The sequence below is a fragment of the Diaphorina citri genome, unplaced genomic scaffold, assembly GCF_000475195.1.
Source record: "Diaphorina citri unplaced genomic scaffold, Diaci psyllid genome assembly version 1.1 scaffold2220, whole genome shotgun sequence".
Classification (NCBI taxonomy): domain Eukaryota; kingdom Metazoa; phylum Arthropoda; class Insecta; order Hemiptera; family Psyllidae; genus Diaphorina; species Diaphorina citri.
Genome location: NW_007379645.1, coordinates 16,905 through 32,823, shown reverse-complemented (window position 1 = coordinate 32,823; position 15,919 = coordinate 16,905). Strand labels below are relative to the sequence as shown.

The window sequence follows — 15,919 nt, the reverse complement described above, 5'->3', positions numbered from 1 at the left end:
TGTGCGTGGTAGCGCGATGGTTCCTTCTGTTTGTACATTGGAATACACAACGGTCCAGATATCAAGGTAAGCTCCTGGCCTATTAGCTCTGTGTTTTACCTCTGTTGCTAGTACTTGTAGTGCTGTTACCTCTGTGTGTGGTGACACGATGGTTCCTTCTGTTTGTACATTGGAATACACAACGGTCCAAATATCAAGGTAAGCTCCTGGTCTATTACCTCTGTGGAGATATGTAGGTAAATATACCTACCTATTGAGTTATTTACTGATATTAGGTGAAATATTGATAATGCTGGTCCCAATACTCCTGATATTGTCTCGCGCGATTGCCAAAATTTTTATTTGGAATCGACTACCTAACATGAAATCTAAACACAGATAATGAAAAAAAGAAGAAGAAGAGAGAGAGAGAGAGAGACAGACAGATAATCGTCGATACTACAAATATCTACATAATTAGTTATCAACAAAAGAAAATAATTATAGGTAATACCTATAGGGTGTACAAAAATCCCAAATGCCAAGTTTGTTATGGTAAGAATGGTAAGATACGAATATTTAGGGGAAAAATCATTATGGAAAAACCCAGTGCATACTGGGTTTTCCCAAGACAAGTACAACATTCATGTGTAATACACGCGATCTAAATTATTCATTAAATTTATTTACTTTAGGTATGTACCTACATTTTTCGAGCACATTAGAGGTAGGTACATTAATGATTATTTATTTATTTATTTATTTATGTATTTATACCTACACCTAGGTATTTCGTTAGTTTACGAGTACATTAATTTTATTTCGTCATTAGCATTAGGTAGGTAGGTAGGTATACTTATAGATTTTAATCTCATTTAGTTAAGCGACCTTTTTACAGAAATGTACATTATAGGTATAGGTAATGTACTTAATTAACTTTATTATTTGTTTAGAAAATAATATGATTGATTAGCTTTATTATTCTGAGGCATGGTTAGCCCTAGGTACCTAACTGGAAATTGGAGAAAAATATATAAATAAATAATAATAATAATAAGTTTTGCAATAGATGTGTGTTACACATTGCATACTTTCAAAATTTTGGGCTTTCATACAATTTTGCTTCTTTTGACAGGTAAAAAAAAGTTTTAATAAAAGTAAGCAAATGGAAATAGGTAGGTACCTACCTAAAAAATAATTAATACCTGCCTAGGTACCTATTTTATTATTATTATTTATTTATTTATCTGCGGGATTTGGCACCATAAAATATTCAAGGGCGGAAATTGATAGCTAATTCTGCTTGCTCTGTCTGCTCACCCAGGTACCAGAATGTACCTACCTAATACACAACAACACAACCATGTAGGTTGTAGGTATAATAAATTCGTATCTAGTACCTACAGGTAGGTACGAAGGTACGGTACCTATTGCTGTTACCTAGTAGGTAGGTAGTTAGGTACCTATAGGGACGTACATACCTATTGTTGTTTTCATTGAACATTCACGCTATCATTATGTTCTGACATTTTCCGAACGCTTTTCGAATGTTTATTTGGAATTGGATTTCCCGCTATGCCGCTATGGAAAATACGTTTCCTCTTAAGTTATTCCATTAATTCGAGTATTGACTAGCTTTCTTTTACTTTTTCTAGTAAAACCTATGAGTGGATTTTGTGAGGGCTGACGTGATGTAGGGCAGTTATTTGGTAGGTGGGTAGGAGCCCTGACTTTCAACCCGAAGGTGCTAGGTTTGTATCCTGTCCGGGGCGGAAATTTTCTGACCAAACTTTTCTGTTCTCGGATAGGCATGTATGAGTATGTAGGTACGAGAATGTGTCTTGAAATGAGGTTCCAAAATCTCTTTCTCGTGAGGGAAAATGAACTGCTTGAAATCCCAGGGTTAAAAAGATGGCAGAGTCAGCAGTTTCAAGGCTGCCTTAATTATAAAATTTAAAGGTACCTATAGGGACGTACATACCTATTGTTGTTTTCATTGAACATTCACGCTATCATTATGTTCTGACATTTTCCGAACGCTTTTCAAATGTTTATTTGGAATTGGGTTTCCCGCTATGGAAAATACGTTTTCCTCTTAAGTTATTCCATTAATTCGAGTATTGACTAGCTTTCTTTTACTTTTTCTAGTAAAACCTATGAGTGGATTTTGTGAGGGCTGACGTGATGTAGGGCAGTTATTTGGTAGGCCGGGTAGGAGCACTGACTCTCAACCCGAAGGTGCTAGGTTTGTATCCTGTCCGGGGCGGAAATTTTCTGACCAAACTTTTCTGTTCTCGGATAGGCATGTATGAGTATGTAGGTACAAGAATGTGTCTTGAAATGAGGTTCCAAAATCTCTTTCTCGTGAGGGCAAATGAGCTGCTTGAAATCCCAGGGTTAAAATGATGGCAGAGTCAGCAGTTTTAAGGCTGCCGTCGCCTCAATTATAAAATTTAAAGAAGACCCAGGTACTTATTAAATTTAAATATGGAGTTTATATTCGACTTAAATGGAAATCCTGTGTTTTAAACTTTTCAGCTAAAGCCTAAGATCTTTTGTTTTAAAGTTCGCAAGACCTGTACGTACGTAGGTAGCTATGGCAACTTTTAGGTACCTACGACTTAAATGGAAATCCTGTGTTTTAAACTTTTCAGCTAAAGCCTAAGATCTTTTGTTTTAAAGTTCGCAAGACCTGTACGTACGTATAGGTAGCTATGGCAACTTTTAGGTACCTTCCTATTTAAGTTTTTAAAAATTCAGATTTTAAGACGCGATGAAAGTTTTCTGTCAGGACTTAAGTCTGAGTTATAAATCTGAACTTTGAGAGAGAGAGAGAGAGAGAAAGCAGGAGAGGAGGAGGAGAAGAAGAAGGAAAAGAAGAAGAAGAAGAAGAAGAAGAGGAAGAAGAAGAAGAAGAAGAAGAAGAAGAAGAAGAAGAAGAAGAAGAAGAAAGGGGGCGATTAAAAACGATGAAAAACTGAGAATCTAAAACAATAATAAATTACAAAACATTTGTTTACTTACAGTTTATCCCAGAAGTAGGTAGGTATTTCTGAAATTTTATTCAAGCCATAAAATAATTACAACATCGTTATAATAAAAAGCACAATTTGAGCCAGATTTCACGTTTGTTTGTTTGTTTAGGAGAAAAAAAGTAAACAAACACTACCCTAACACAAAGCAAACAAAAATGAAATAAACAATACGTAGCGTTTTTTCGGACGAAAACTCTGTTAACTTTGTTTGGAATCTTGTTGGAAATTTGTTAATTTTGTTTAGATTCGCGTAAATTTTTTATATCAGTTCGTGATGTGTGTGGCTATGGCTAATTAAGATTGAGTTAGGTTAGAATACAGATTGTTAAATGTTTGGAGAAAAGACCACTGTAAGTAGATAGGTGATCTGGGATACATGTGGTATTTACACACGAGACACATGTGATATACTTACGTATAATACCTGTATCAGGATTTTTGTGAACGTTAACCCTTGTTAACAGTTAGTAGAGGCGAAATAATATTCTGATACTCACCCAGGTACCAGAATGTACCTACCTAATACACAACAACACAACCATGTAGGTTGTAGGTATAATAAATTCGTATCTAGTACCTAGGTAGGTACGGTACCTATTGCTGTTACCTAGTAGGTAGGTAGTTAGGTACCTATAGGGACGTACATACCTATTGTTGTTTTCATTGAACATTCACGCTATGATTATGTTCTGACATTTTCCGAGCGCTTTTCGAATGTTTAGGTATTGGGAAAAATCCTACAATGCTGCAGTGAGCACCAAAGTTGTGACATAATAACACAAAGAAATTGCATTTACATTTACATAATAAGGACAGTATCTAGGCGCACGGCAGTGCGCCAGGCCAAGTTCCTCAGCACGCCAGTGTGTATATTAACGAAATATTTCGAGCCATTTTTACCCCTATCATAACTCCATTAACAGTATACTCGTACATTAGATACTTACATAATAAGGACAGTATCTAGGCGCACGGCAGTGCGCCAGGCCAAGTTCCTCAGCACGCCAGTGTGTATATTAACGAAATATTTCATAACCCCTATCATAACTCCATTAACAGTATACATTAGATACTAGGTATAGGTATGTGAATATGTAGAGATGTAGAGTCGTATGTCTGGCCGGATGAAGGGGAGGGGTGGGGGATTAAATATTCGCTGAGTAAATCTAGGTGCACTCAATCTCGTGAAAAATTGGCGGGCCAATTTAAATTTCAGTGGGATGGTGAGTTACAGGCTCTCCTAATTTTCTAATTTTGTCGATCCACCAATCCACCAGTGTTACATCAACCGGTGGACTCTAGCCGGTGCAGCGGTTGTGGATCTTATTTTGAAAAAAAAACTTTTGGCGAAAAATTGGCGGGCCAATTTAAATTTCAGTGGGATGGTGAGTTACAGGCTCTCCTAATTTTCTTATTTTGTCGATTTTTTTTTACAGTTGTAAAGGGTTAACAAATTAAAATTAATCCATTCAGGTTTAATAGAACCTTGACCATGATAAGTTGAGTAGACCAGTAGACTGTAGACAAGTGTAGACCAGTGGTGTAGGTTGTGGGGAACCTGATTGGCCCAATTCGTCAACTTATCAACCTATCAGGCACAAGATCTGTTTAACTCTTGGTTTACTGAACTGTAGACCTTAGGCCAGCCACTCAGATAGTGATGTGTGCTCATCAGGTGAACAACAACAACAACAACAACAACAACAACAACAACAACAACAACAACAACAACAACAATAACAACAACAACAACAACAACAACAACAGCAACAACAACAACAACAACAACAACGACGACGACGACGACAACAAAAGGAGAAAAGTCAAGGTATAAAATTAGGAATTACGAGTACCTTTCATATTTATGCAAACATATTTTTCTAGAAAAAAAAATGAAGGGTTATTATAGGGGAGGAAAATCATCAGGTGTCAGGTAGATCTGACATGGGGACCTTTTCAGCTGTACCTGTCTGGTCTACCTGAGTGGCTGGCCTTACTTGGGTCGACCACAAGAGATAGTCTGGCTCTTGGGTCACCTGTCAATGTTAAGGGGGAGGAAAAATAAAAAAGGAAAAGAAGAAGGAAGAGGGGAAGAGAAAGGTGGTGAAAAAAGAAAGAAAGGAAAAGAAGAAGAAGAAGAAGAAGGAAGAAAGAAAAGTTGTGAATTTTAAGGTTTAAGATGTTATCACATTTGACATGGTATGTAGGTTTTAGTAAGTGCAAATGCTTAAAAATATTATTATTCTGTTGTAATGTTTGTTAACTCTATTATAAGGTTGAAAATTTCTTTACCTCCAAGTTAAAAACTGACGTTAATGGCAAGTAATAAATCATTTTAAAATGTAGACGTATTGAAATAGATTGCAGGTGATTTTGGGATACCCGCTTGCTCATCAGGTATCAGGTAGATCTGACATGGGGACCTTTTCAGCTGTACCTGTCTGGTCTACCTGAGTGGCTGGCCTTACTTGGGTCAGACACAAGAGATAGTCTGGCTCTTGGGTCACCTGTCAATGTTAAGATGCGTCTACACTAATCGAAAATTTCACCAAAACCCTTTGATCGGTCCCACTTTACATATTAGGTTTCCAATCGATGCGATGTTACTTACCATAGGTACCTATTACCTACAGGTGTGAGGTCCACATTCTCTTCCTTAAATAATTTTGTAAATCCTCGACTGAGAACTATTTCATCAACTACACTATGCTGTGGTTGGTCGATATCATATCACCTGAAAACGTCCACACTAGAAACATTAATTTTCCTTCCACCAAAATCCACCAATATGTACGTATCCTTCCCACTAAACTGTTCAAATAAGTAGTTGGAGAATGTATCTACAGATACTTAGGAAGGGACTACCAAACGACACTCACCCACAATAACCGCAATAGTCAACAGTGTATAGATCACAAACGTTCCATTGTTATGTCCGATCTGAATCCTACACGTCACCAGAAGGAAGTCGATTCGGCTCAGCTTGGTGTAGATCTTCTTGATCTTGATATGATTGATGTAGGTGTTGATGTAGAGAGAGATGAACAGGAACATGTTTATCATGTGGAGTAGATAGTAGCAGATGAGAGGAATGATGATTGTGTTGTTGTAGAGTGCTATCACCTGGAACATATGTAGACAATCAGAAGGTTGCGGGTTCGATTCGTTCACGGAAGGGATAAGGTTCGTTCACGGAACGGCTGGCTTTCTCCTATCCTGTCTTTCTTCTCTCTTCCATTTTGGGACGATAAGACTTTGACAGTTACAGTTCCCTGTGTCAAACCTCTTGCAAAAAGTAGGTATCTACATTTCTACATCTAATATCTAATACAGGATGTCTCAAAACTCACCTCGGTGTTATCGTTGATCAAATTGTACAGGGTGGTCTGGTTTTATTTCCTGGTATGGATTCCGTATTAGTGGCAAAGTGAAGTTCAAATATCGAGAGAGTGAACTTCACTCTCAATTCACTAAACACTAAGTTGATCAGTTGAAGATTCAAGTTCACTACCGATCAGTACTGAAGATGAAGGACAGAACTGTCTGGTTGATGGTGGACAGAAGGTCATTGGTGGCTGATAATGCTGATTTGCCGAGTGTTCGAGATATCCATAGTCCAACTTTACGAAGATAACTGGAGTTGGACCAAGATATGCCAGAATGAAGAGGGAGTTGTACAGTTTGTAGTAGAGAGGGATTTGGTTAGCGTGGTAGTAATGGAGACCCAGTAGACTGAAGATAAAGTTAGACGGGTGGAGTTGGGTGGAAATGTCACGGATTTGGTACATATTGAGGTGATGCGCTATGCTCATATGACAAAAACGCAATGGTCCTTTGAAGAAATAGCTTTAGAACACATTCAGAGTGAAATGAAGAAGAAAATTTCAATTCTCCCATACAGTTCTCTTACTGTTCTTTTTTTATGAAAAAAGGAGGAAAAAAGAAAAGGTGAGTATTTCACCGCCGTTTTTATTTCGTAGCAGTGAAACAACTGTACCTATACGTTCTATACATTAGACTTGTGTGCTCTGTGTCCTAGAATGCCCATCCTGTAGGTAATATCTTCCTCATCAGATGGGCAAGAAGAGACACAGTACTTCCCTTAGAGAAGAAAATCTGATCCTTTTTCCAAACCATTTCTATGATCTTTTTCAACTTCGTAAAAATACCCTTAGGTACCTATTTTGAGGTGGAGGAGGAGGAGGTGAAGGGGAGCAATCATGTTTCCTCCATATCCAGTGAACAGTAAATTGTGCATTGTGCATGATGTTTATGCAAAAACCAAAGGTATGGTCAGTTGGTTATACATGTGATGGTATGAAATGCAGAGGGAGAAAATAACAAATAGACCGAAACAATACTTCTCATTACCTATTACAATACGATTACCAATTATTTATTACCTACATAATTATGTCGATGTTGGTAGTAATTTATAGAATCCCATTTTCTACTTCTGCTAATTGAAGGTATTGTTTTGGTAGTCTTTCGTTATGAATCTCCAATAAGCCTTGATTATTTCATATGCCCATACGATTAGTTAGGAAAGTACATATCCGCCATCATCCTTCTCTACCTTCTCGTGAACACTCAACCCTTACAACTTTTTTTTTTTTAACTTTCAAGTATACATACCTACGTAGATAGTATTTTAAGTAAAACTGTCTAACTGAGCTCTCACCTCGATGTATGTAGTCATATGTCTTAATATTCATCTTGTAGTCATTAAGGAGACTCTCCACATTGATATTGTGATGATGTTCCGAGCGAGCTTTGTGCTTGGCCTCCGTATTGATGTTGAGCGACAAGTTGATCACATTGCAATGAGGGAACAGAATGTTGGCGTTGTCATGGCAACGTTTGATGTACTGGTCCATGTATTGGTTGATGCAATGGAAGCGAGTGTAGATGAAATGCAGGAGGAGGTAGATGCTGTAGTGGAGAGTGACCAGGACACTGAAGTTGATGTAGTTCAAGAGGAGGTTGTTGTACTTGAGACCGCAGAAGTAGAACCCGAGATCGATGCCTGGAATATGGAAAAGAGTCACAGAATTCCTTGAAGCTTAAGAGGTCTTTGTGGAGTTCACATAGGCCCAATATAAACATCAAATGTCCTAAAAGTGTTTAATGTTCTTTGCTAAATTTCATCAACATTTCTACACTATGCTGTGGTTGCTCGATATCACCTGAAAACGTCCACACTAGAAACATTAAACGGTCCTGTCTAAAGGTACCTAGGCATGTAGGTATCTAAACTTTTGTGGGAATACCGGGATGTGGGAATACTCTTCCCGGAATTATATAGGGATTCAGCTTTGAGGTTTCATATTCATTTCAGTTTCTATTTTACTCTTCTTTTATATGAAAGAGAATATCTAACCAACCATTCACCTGTGTTTACTTTTACAAAACAAGACCTTATGCTTGGTTTCCGACAAAGTTAAATACCTGTGATGAGAATTTTTGTGAAAAGAAAATATTTTGAGGTGAATAAAATTGAATAAACAGAGTGTGTTTCAGACCATCTGGGTTTTATTTGACCTACTATTATTGTGTGGTCCATTTCTCAAACACCGTGGAGGACAAAATTATGTACCTTGGTGGGGATTGAACCCACGCCTTCCTCATTACCAGGCAATTGTCTTGACCACTACACCATTGAATCAGGTTGTATACTCCGCAGTATTCACTAGTTACACTAGTTATTACACTAGTATATGAGTACCCCAACCGGTTAATCTTTACTCTTTGATTTGTCTTTTTTTTACGCCATCTTTTTACAAACTGGTTTTATTTCCTGGTATGGATTCCGTATTAGTGGCAAAGTGAAGTTCAAATATCGAGAGAGTGAACTTCACTCTCAATTCACTAAACACTAAGTTGATCAGTTGAAGATTCAAGTTCACTACCGATCAGTACTGAAGATGAAGGACAGAACTGTCTGGTTGATGGTGGACAGAAGGTCATTGGTGGCTGACAAACTGGAGAGAGAGAGAGAGAGAGAGAGAGAGAGAGAGAGAGGGAGAGAGAGAGATAAAACATAAGATTTACTTTCTGTTGAAATTATCTTGTGAAGGGTTTCACTAAGGATTGTGATTTGTGATGAGTTGATGACGCAGGATAACATTGATGGTAAGTTTTACCAACGTCATCGGATATTTCACCAATAAGAGATTTTTCCAATTGCCCACAAAGAAGAAAGGCGACTCAATTGGAGATTGACTTATATCTTAAATTAGAATAAACGATACCTAATGGGAAATTCTCTAATCATCCAAAAAGGAGTAATTAAATAAATCAAGGATGTATATCAATACCATAGTAAATGAAGGCCACTTACCGAATAAAGTAGGGAACAGTCCAGATTGAAAATCCCGTAGGACGTAAACTCAACTTTGTGCCGTCTCAAATGATGTGTCATTTGTTCTAACTGAAAGCAAATTAATATATTAGGTAACATTTATTATTAAACTCGTATTGTAGGTATACCAACGATATACCTAACTTTGAAACAACTTCTATCGAGGTCGAAAACAGCCAATCCCGTAGGACGTAAACTCAACTTTGTGCCGTCTCAAATGATGTGTCATTTGTTCTAACTGAAAGCAAATTAATATATTAGGTAACCTTTATTATTAAACTCGTATTTTAGGTACCAACGATATACCTAACTTTGAAACAACTTCTATCGAGGTCGAAAACGGCCTTGGAAAACTAAGTACCTACCTCAGGCCAATGATTGGTTAAAAAGAACCGACCGTAAAAAATGAATACCTACCTAAGCACCTAGGTATAAAAACAGCCTTGGAAAACTAAGTACCTCAGGCCAATGGTTGGTTAAAAAGAACCGACCGTAGAAAATGAATACCTACCTAAGCACCTAAGTATAATAAAAATAGTTTCATTCAATACTCACGTATGAATGTAACTCCAAGAATGATTCTTGTAGCAATATTTTGTGACTTAGCTCGCATGTCAAATTTGCCTGAAAATGTCAGAAGAAAAATTTGAACTTTACAAGAGAAAATGATCTTTTCTCCTTTTGTTATATCCAAACACCGTCCAAAGGCTTCATGTGCATAAATTGTATGGCCGCCTGAAAACTAGTTGAGTATGCAATGTGCTCAACATGAAATACAATGCTGACTCAAATAGGTACATATTTCCCTTCCCATAGGGCTGTAGGCTGTACGTATGTCCCTACACCTAAGCTTCAAATTTGGCTTTTTGTGTACGATGTAAATTCATGCCTTCAGTTTCCTATGATTTTGAAGTTCAATAAGTCATCTTAATTAATTAATACTTCATGAATTTCACCTCACTAGCAGGATAAACAAGATATATTTTATTCTATTCTTACCTCATACTGAGTCTGATAAAACATATAGATCAGCACGAATAACAGTGCGAGTCGAATCAGAATCCAATAGATCGAATGAAACAGCAACACATAGTCATAACTCCTCGTCACTATAATTAGATAGGTGGGAAAATACAGCTTGTAGATCAGCGCCACAAAATGATCAATCAGCAGGAGTAGAATCAACCGGTTGTACATGGTATTGATGCTGACGCATAGTCTGAACAAACTGTTGTGAATCAGCGTGAGGATTTTCAAGTTCGTGATAACCGGTTTGGTCTGAATCTCAGTCACGTGAATAACGTTGCTGACTGGTTTGATTCGGTTGAGGCGTTTCTCACGAATTTTACTCAGCGTAAAGTTAAACGTTGAGACAACCGGTTGAAGAGAGAACTGTAGGAGTTTCCCAGCTGAGTGGAATCGTGTCGGCCCGGGCGTGGGGATGAGGGCCGCTTTTTTCATCCAACTGTTGAGAACGGCTGGATTCAGGATGGGGTTGTGTTTGAGAAATTTGTCACGTTTCGCGCGCTGTTGTGACTCTTCCAGTTCTATGGGGATGAGGGCCGCTTTTTTCATCCAACTGTTGAGAACGGCTGGATTCAGGATGGGGTTGTGTTTGAGAAATTTGTCACGTTTCGCCCGCTGTTGTGACTCTTCCAGTTCTGTGAAAAGGAAATGCAATCATGTTTCCTCCATATCCAGTGAACAGTAAATTGTGTATTGTGCATGATGTTTATGCAAAAACCAAAGGTATGGTCAGTTGGTCATACATGTGATGGTATGAAATGCAGACGGAGAACATATCAAACAGACCGAAACAATACTTCTCATTACCTATTACAATACGATTACCAATTATCACCTATGTCGATGTCGGTAGTAATTTATAGAATCCCATTATCTACTTCTGCTAATTGAAGGTATTGTACCTCCATATCCAGTGAACAGTAAATTGTGCATTGTTTGCATGATGTTTATGCAAAAACCAAAGGTATGGTCAGTTGGTCATACATGTGATGTGTGATGGTATGAAATGCAGAGGGAGAACATAACAAACAGACCGAAACAATACTTCTCATTACCTATTACAACACGATTACCAATATTATTACCTATGTCGATTTTGGTAGTAATTTATAGAATCTCATTTTCTACTTCTGCTAATTGAAGGTATTGTTTTTGTAGTCTTTCGTTATGCATCTCCTGCTGCTGGGGTAAAGGGACTTTTGAGTCCTATTCGGGCAGGATAAACAAGGTATATTCTACTCTATTCTATTCTATGCCCATACGATTAGTTAGGAAAGTACATATCGGCCATCATCCTTCTCTACCTTCTCGTGAACTCTCAACCCTTACAACTTTTTTTAAAACTTTTAAGTATAGGTACGTAGATAGTATTTTAACTAAAACTGTGTAACTGAGCTCTCACCTCGATGTATGTAGTCATATGTCTTAATATTCATCTTGTAATCATTGAGGAGACTCTCCACATTGATATTGTGATGATGATTTTTTTTTTCATTTGCAATTTTTTTTTCTCTCTCCCTCTTTTTACACCAACTTTGGCGTCCCATGAAATCGCGATTCCAAAGAATAGAGATCCAGAAACAGAACATTTGATGAAAGAAGAGAAAAAAAAGTTGTTCTAGACAAGTTAAGTAGGTATTTGCTGATATTAGGTAGCGAGGTATAATAGCGACGAATTTCCGGGCTCCGAAAGAAGCTTAGATACGATAGTTCTGTAGGTGTAGCAAGTAAGAACCTAACATTCAAAACCTTTTCATCTGATGAAAGTTGAAAGCTCAATACCTTCATCTGATGAAAGCTGAAAGCTCATGCAACCTTCACTTCTTATTTGACTTTCTGCAGTTTTCGCTTGAACTTGCCATTTCTGGAGCATTCATAAACAAATCTCTACGCAGAAAATTCCCCAAGTGATGTTTTGCACGGGAAAAGTTTTAAAGCTCAAAATGTTTCCAGAACAGACACAGACAGGTAAAAGTTACCGGGATAGTTTTTTGATGAAAAAAAAGTCAAGTCTAACCCTTTCTTCCCTAAAGGGGCAATACGTCCCACACAGAATCATTTTTAAAAGTTAGGATATATTATCTCAGATCAACTGTATCATGGTCAAACAGTTTTTCGCGATTTCCCAAAAAAACAGCAAAGTGGAGCTTGCAGGTTTTGACATGATACCCCTCAAATAGACCGAAACAATACTTCTCATTACCTATTACAATACGATTACCAATATTATTAGTATTATTACCTATGTCGATATTGGTACTAATTTATAGAAAATAGAATCCCATATTCTACTTGGCCGTTCTCAGTGTTTTTCATATGTTTCTCTTGTAATCTAAGTCTAATACGTCAGTAAATTCACTAACTTCTCTGGTTTTTGTCTCCAGGTCGATTTTTGTTCAGTAGTCCTAGGAGGACGTGAAACTTTGTAGAGGCTAGAGGTCGGGTGGAGGCTCCAATTTTTCGGAGTATGCCCATACGATTAGTTAGGAAAGTACATATCGGCCATCATCCTTCTCTACCTTCTCGTGAACTCTCAACCCTTACAACTTTTTTTTTTAAACTTTTAAGTATACGTAGATAGTATTTTAAGTAAAACTGTGTAACTGAGCTCTCACCTCGATGTATGTAGTCATATGTCTTAATATTCATCTTGTAATCATTCAGGAGACTCTCCACATTGATATTGTGATGTCCCGGCTTACTAGGTTACCGGTAGCGTTGCCGTTGACCGCCGGTGCCGGCTATTGCTGGTTGCCGGATGCCGGATTTGATATCGGACGGCATGTGTTCGATGTGGATGACAATCAAAATAATGTACAGGTAAGAGAAAACGTCCTTTACCTTGATTCAGGGCCGTATTCAGAATTTTGTCGAGGGGGGAGGGGGTTGAAACAGGATGCTCCAAATTTTCTGAGTCTGGCCTACAGTAGGTACATTATTAGATACGGCACGATCGAGCTCGAAATCTGAGGAGAAAATTTCGTTTGTTATCAACAATTTGTTGTTCAAAACATAAAATAATGAAATTTGCAAAAGAATGTGTTGAAAATTTCATCAAATTCGAACAAAAATGGAATTATGGCTAAACAGAAAGGTAAGCTTAGGGGAAAAAAATACTTACATAAATCATTCGATCAGTAATCATAATTATTATTTTACTCGAGTGTCTCTTAATTAAAGATATCTGAACTCTGAAAGGTATTCAGTAATAATAGCCTATACTTATTCTATGGTAAAAACAACAATACACACCTACAATTATAATACCTTATGTATGGTCAAAAGAGCTATACCATATAACCTACCATAATAATAATATGTTGTCCTATCAATGTAATGGTCAAAAGAGCTTGTTCATTGTAGCTTTGTGTCATTGAAAACCTCCGTTTTCATGTCATTTTAATAACACAAAGGTTTTGTAGTCCAGGTATACCACATTTTAATAATGCAAAGGCTGTGTACTTTTGAAGTCCAGGTATACCACATTTTTAATAATGCAAAGGCTGTGTACTTTTGAAGTCCAGGTAGACCACAAATGTAGAGTTGCCTTCAGCTTAGGTAGGAATTAAGAGGCTTTGCCCTCCATCCTTGCCTGTCCTTTTCCACACACATCTAGTATGCAAATACACTTTACTCTTCCTCCTCTTCTCTTCTTTCTCTTCCTTCGTCTCCTCCTCATTCTCCATCTCCCCTTTCTCCTCCTTCACTTTTTAATCCTCAATTCATTGTAGCTTTGTGTCATTGAAAACCTCCGTTTTCATGTCATTTTAATAACACAAAGGTTTTGTAGTCCAGGTATACCACATTTTTAATAATGCAAAGGCTGTGTACTTTTGAAGTCCAGGTATACCACATTTTAATAATGCAAAGGCTGTGTACTTTTGAAGTCCAGGTAGACCACAAATGTAGAGTTGCCTTCAGCTTAGGTAGGAATTAAGAGGCTTTGCCCCCCATCCTTGCCTGTCCTTTTCCACACATCTACATAGTACGTATGCAAATACACTTTACTCTTCCTTCTCTTTCTCTCTTTCCTCTTCCTTCTCTTCTTTCTCTCCCTTCGTCTCCTTCTCATTCTTTATCTCCCCTTTCTCCTCCTTCACTTTTTAATCCTCAACATTCTCCTACTTCCCTGTATCCTTCTTCTTCTCATCCTTCTTTCCCTCTCCTCCTCTCTTCCTCCTGTTTCTCCTTCCCTGTCTCCTCTTCTTCCTCATTCTTATTATTCTCCTTCTTCCCCATCTTTTTCTCCCTTCTTCTCCCCATTCTCTGTGTTCTCTCTTCATATTCTCCTTCTGCTTTTTCTTCTTCATGCACCTCCCCCTAGTCCTCCTTCTACTCCTTTTCCTTCTCATTCTCTTTCTTCATATCCTCCTCCCACTCTGCTTTTTCTTCTTCTCCTCTTTTTCCTTTTATACCTATACATATTTAATTCACCTATCCTATTATGTCTCTACTACTAACTTGATGTGGTCTTGTGTACCCAGCATGTCCTATATTTCGTATTTTCAGCATAATATCTCATTTTGCAAGCTTCTACACATGCGAAGGTATTTACTTTGCATATTCGCTTTATTTACGTACCTATGTATATAGTTTTACATAGGTAGGTATATTTATTTTGCATATAAGCTCGTTTCATTTAAACAAACATTCTCTATGTTCCTCCACACATGCTAAGGCTAAGGACTCTGAGGAGCTAAAGTCTGCTAAAGTATTTTACTTTGAATATCTATAGATATTCACTTTATTTACTTTACACAAACATTCTCTATGTTCCTCCACACATGCTAAGGCTAAGGACTCTGAGGAGCTAAAGTCTGCTAAAGTATTTTACTTTGAATATCTAAAGATATTCACTTTATTTACTTTACGTAGATATAGATAGGTACATATTTATTTACTTTGCATACGTATGCTTGTTTTATTCAAGCAAACATTCTGCATTCTCTATATGCTCTATGCTCATATGACAAAAACGCAATGGTCCTTTGAAGAAATAGCTTTAGAACACATTCAGAGTGAAATGAAGAAGAAAATTTCAATTTTCCCATACAGTTCTCTTACTGTTCTTTTTTTATGAAAAAAGGAGGAAAAAAGAAAAGATGAGTATTTCACCGCCGTTTTTATTTCGTAGCAGTGAAACAACTGTACCTATACGTTCTATACATTAGACTTGTGTGCTCTGTGTCCTAGAATGCCCATCCCCATCCTGTAGGTAATATCTTCCTCATCAGATGGGCGAGAAGAGACACAGTACTTCCCTTAGAGAAGAAAATCTGATCCTTTTTCCAAACCATTTCTATGATCTTTTTCAACTTCGTAAAAATACCCTTAGGTACCTATTTTGAGGTGGAGGAGGAGGAGGTGAAGGGGACTTTCTAAAAACATTGTCTGGTGTATGGCGCCAAGAACTGAAATTTAAATTGTGAAAATATATCAGGTAGACAAGTAGATAGATAGATAAGAAATGTTCATCTTACTTAGATAGATTTATGGTCTGAGTTTGAAAAATAGTGAT

The 15,919-nt window shown here is 37.4% G+C and overlaps 1 protein-coding gene across 1 annotated transcript in view; it reads left to right on the top strand.

The window, feature by feature from the left end:
- The first annotated feature begins 6 nt into the window (after positions 1-6).
- LOC103518507 overlaps positions 7-15,919 on the top strand; it is a 28,383-nt gene continuing 12,470 nt past the window's right edge. Inside the window, exon 1 of the mRNA XM_008483575.2 lies at positions 7-66. The gene's annotated coding sequence lies outside the window, so the exon portion shown is untranslated. The remainder of the gene's footprint in view (positions 67-15,919) is intronic.